General features: G+C 40.5%; 1 protein-coding gene across 3 annotated transcripts in view; it reads left to right on the top strand.

Moving 5' to 3' along the window:
- Positions 1-4,680, top strand: part of Apoo (apolipoprotein O) — a 52,976-nt gene that overhangs the window by 34,070 nt on the left and 14,226 nt on the right. The window lies entirely within an intron of this gene.

The raw sequence follows: 4,680 nt of genomic DNA, 5'->3' as shown, positions 1-4,680 counted from the left end.
TAAAATAAAAAAAATAAAATAAATGCTGCCTCCTGGTAGATGGCTTTAGTGAAAACAAAAAAAAAACAAAAAAAAAATACTTGGGGTTGGAGAGATGGCTCCGCAGTTAAGAGCACTGGCTGTTCTTCTAGAGGCCCTGGGTTAGATTTCTATCACCCATATAGTGGGTTTACAACTGTCTGTCACTCCATTCCTGGGGAATCTGCCTCTTCTGGCCTCCAAAGGCACCAGGCACATACATGGTGCGTATGCATATGTGCAAACAAAACATCTACACATATAAAGTAATTAAGTAATGTAAAAAGGCCTTGGGTTTGTCAGATGGTGGTCGCACTGTTAGTCCCAGCACTCTGGAGCAGAGGCAGGCAAATCGCTGTGAATTTGAGGTCAACTCTGCAAAACGAGTTCCAGGACAGCAGGGCTGTTACACAGAGAAACCCTGTCTTTGAAAAAAAAAGCCCTGGATTCAAGTGGAATATATTATACTCTCAAGAAACAAAAATGCAGAATTGAGACATATACCTTCCCTGGTTTTACACTTAATCATAAGCTCTGTTCTTGTCTAGTATTATTATTTGTTCATCTCCCATCTGAGGCTCCAGTGTGTTGGGGAATAGTCTTAGGCCACACATTCTCTGTGCCATCTGGTGGATGAGTAGCAGAGAAAGGAAGCCATCATAAGGATGTGCCACTTTTCACGTCTCCTAGTGGCCTGTAGAAATGGTCTCTTTTTGTGATAAAGACTTAGTACAGAATGAGGTGTAGTGCCTCTTGTGTGTGCAGAGACCCAGCTAAAGGCAAACTGGGTTCTTGTGTTAACAGACTTTCTGTAGATAGATCAAAGAAAGTTCATTTTGGCTCCAATTATTTCAAAAGAAAATACTCAAATAAAATATATAAATAGAAGGTAACAGGGACAAATATGATCAAAGTAAATTAAAAACATGCATGAAAATGTCATAGTGAAGCCCATTATTTTGTACCATTAATATACACCCATCAAAATGTCTTTAAATAAATTCATCAGAGTGTGGCTTAGAAGCAAAAAGGGAAAAGTAAACTGTGAGCTTAGCATGCACAAGGTCCCAGCACCACAAGCACACTTACATATATATGTGTAAATATCAGGATTTAGGAGTAGCACTCCAGAGTAAGTTATAAGCTCTCCTCATTGTATACATAAATATCCTTTCAGTGCAATCTTAAGACTGAGTTTATTTATTTTATATGTATAAATGTTTTGCTTGCATGTATGTCTATATCTCACGTGTGTGTGGTCAGAAGAGGGTGTTGGATTCCTGGACCTTCAGTTACAAATGGTTGAGTCACTGTGTGGGTGCTGTGAATTGAATATAGGTTCACTGCAAGAACAAGCGCTCTAACCACTGAGAAATCTCTCCAGCCCTAAGATTGATTTTTCTTTTTTCTTTTTTTGGTTTTTTTGAGACAGGGTTTCTCTGTGGTTTTGGAGCCTGTCCTGGAACTAGCTCTTGTAGACCAGGCTGGTCTCGAACTCACAGAGATCCGCCTGCCTCTGCCTCCCGAGTGCTGGGATTAAAGGCGTGCGCCACCACCGCCCGGCAAGATTGATTTTTCTACTGGTGGTTTATAATGAGTTAGTCCCTTTTAAGCCCATTTAAACAAGCTCTTTTATTAAGGGCTGGGGATATAGTTTGTTGGTAGAGGGCTTACCTTGCATGTGCAAGACCCCAGGTTCAGTCCCCAGTACCACTCAGTACAACAACAGAAAGTATCACTGCCTGGGGGGGCAGCCTCCAGTAGTATACAAAGACTTTCTATCTGAGGGGGTTAGGGAAAAATACTCTCACACACTCTCTTAATAGTTTCCTTCTTTATTCTCTATTCTTCTGTATACTTATTTTCCTACAGCTTATATACCCAACAAAATCTTTCAAGCAATATAAAAATTGCAATGTGGTTACATTCTGTTTTTCAAGTGAATGATTATAATGAGTATGAGTAAAAGCATGTTTTTCCCTTTCCTTACATTATTAAAAACAAAGCCACCCTGGTAACCCACATACATTTACATCTAAGTAACTTGTTATGGATTAACCTAACATGAGCAAGCAGAGAACATTTTTTTCTCAGCCAACTCTCTTGTTGGCAGACTGCATATTACAGTTACAAAGAATCAATCATTTTATTGTTTATCTTGATGGGTAATCTTATAATCTTAAAGGGGTCACAAATCTAAACCTTTATGCATAAAAAACAGTCATCCATCTGTACTTTAAATCTTTAGGGCACATACTCAAGAGTTTCTTATTTCAGAAAAGTGAGGGCAAGAATGGGTACAATGAGTTAATCATCACCCTTGATCACCAACCAAACCTAGCAAGAAAAGTGTGTTAGCTAGCAACAATTGGGCTGCTTTGTATTTTTTTTTTCTGCTTTGTATTTTTGACCCTAACCTGTAGTAAGGAGCAGCGGGCCGCTTCCTGCCATCCAGATCCAGGCCGTCTGGCGCTATAGCTTATGCCCCGAAATAACAACACACAAATTGTATTCTTTTAAACACTGCCTGGCCCATTAGTTTCAGCCTCTTATTTTCTAATTCTCACATCTTGATTAACCCATTTCTAATAATCTGTGCAGCACCATGAGGTAGTAGCTTACCAGGAAGACCTTAACCTGCATCCATCTCGGAGAGGCATGGTGACTGCCTGACTCGGCTTCTTTCTCCCAGCATTCTGTTCTGTCTACTCCACCTATCTAATTTTCTGTCCTATCAAAGGCCAAGGCAGTTTCTTTATTAACCATTAAAAGTAACAATAGACAAGTGACCCTCCTCCATCACTAACCTAATGAATCCATAACTCGGTTATGTATCCTAGTGAACTTTAGATTATTTTCGGAGGTTTTTCCATCTTTTTTTTGAGACAGGGTTTCTCTGTAGCTTTGGAGCCTGTCCTGGAACCAGCTCTTGTAGACCAGGCTGTTTTCGAACTCACAGAGATCCGCCTGCCTCTGCCTCCCGAGTGCTGGGATTAAAGGTGCTACCACGGCCCAGCAGGTTTTTCATCTTTAAGCTATTATCCAAGTATCTGATCTAACCTGAAGTTATTTTAAAGCTTTGTTTCAGCTAATGATGCACCCTCCCAAAGGAGCCAGGGCTCCTCCCAATGGCTGTCCTCAACAAGAGAGAATAAAATTGATGTTGACTATGTTCGATGTTTACTGCAAGTTTCCAGTGAAAAGTAGTAGGAAGTCATGTTAGCTCAAGGTTTGATAGGTGTAGACTTCAGACAGTATTCGATAATGAAGTACCCTTTTCTCTCATGACATATTGTGATCCCCCCATAGTACCTGGTTGGGTTTCATGGTTTTCAGAGTTCTTTGAATTTCTTTTAAACCATAGGTACATTTTAATTTACTACTTAATCAAATGCTAATTCAAACCCAGTAGAAGGACATCATGGTTCAAAGCTCTTTGCAGTTGGAAAGCAGGAAAAAATGGTTTAACCTTTAGTTGATTACCTTTTTATAGGGGTACTGCCTTTCTTCTCTTTCTTTTCTTTTTCTTTAAACTTAAAAAAATATCAATTCTTATCTTATGTGCATTGGTGTTTTGCCTGCACATACCTCTTTGTGAAGGTACTGAATCCCCTGGAACTGGAGTTACAGACAGTTGTGAGCTCTTATGTGAGTGCTGGGAATTGGGAATTGAGCCCAGGTCTTCTGGAAGCACACCCAGTTCTTTCAACCACTGAGCCATCTCTCCAGCCCCCTTATTTTTATTTCCATGTGTTTGTTTTTTTATTGTGCATATTAATCATATGGTGAAGAGTTAAGCTTCATTTATTTGTTTTTTAATTGAGAGCAAAGAGTTAAGCTATGTTGGAACAGAAATCTTTGGGGGCCTTGAAGCTGAGTGTATTCTCTTCACTGGATGTCAAAACAATAACATATATATCAGCTCACAATATAGTTAAGGGGATGAAGCATACAACTGAAAATCCAAACAAGCAGAAGCACTCAAGAAAGGCACAGACAAGGCTTTCTGAAGGGACCCTGGGGTAGGTGGGCACTTCATAAAGGGAGACTTGTTTGGAAGTTAGTTTTCCTTTTTTTCCCTTGTTTTTTTGAGGTAGGGTTTCTTTGTGTAGCTCTACCTGGAACTTACTCTGTAGATCAGGCTGGCCTCAAACTCAAAGGTTGGTCTGCTTCGTCTTCCAGGTGCTGGGATTAAAGGTGTGTGGCACCACTGCTCTCAAGTCAAGTGTATTACCAGTCTCAATTAGTATCTTCTAATTTGGAATTTTTTGTATTGTAGTGATGTAGTACATATTTTTAGTTGTGTCCAGTCAAAGAAATTAATGGACATTATGGTTAAAGCAGGAACCTAAAGTCTTAAATGCAGGCTGGGAGAAAACCTAGTAAAGTGCTTGCCTTGCAAGCATGAGGACCTGAGTCTGAACCCTAGAGCCCAATAAGAAGAGTTAATGCATGCTGGCACATGCTTATAATCCCAACCCTGTGGAGGTAGAGGGAGGCGGATCCCAGGGTCTCTCTAGACAACTGCCCTAGCCTAACAGGAGAGCTCCAGGCCAGTGAGGCCCCTTCTTCAAAACGAGCAGGTGGCGCCTGATGACATCTGACATTGTGCTCTCTCTTACACACACACACACACACACACACACACACACACACACACAC

Source organism: Microtus ochrogaster, unplaced genomic scaffold (genome assembly GCF_000317375.1).
Source record: "Microtus ochrogaster isolate Prairie Vole_2 unplaced genomic scaffold, MicOch1.0 UNK131, whole genome shotgun sequence".
NCBI classification, from domain to species: Eukaryota; Metazoa; Chordata; class Mammalia; order Rodentia; family Cricetidae; genus Microtus; species Microtus ochrogaster.
The sequence above is the reverse complement of the archived record's forward strand: the minus strand, read 5'-3'. Positions and strand labels throughout refer to the sequence as shown.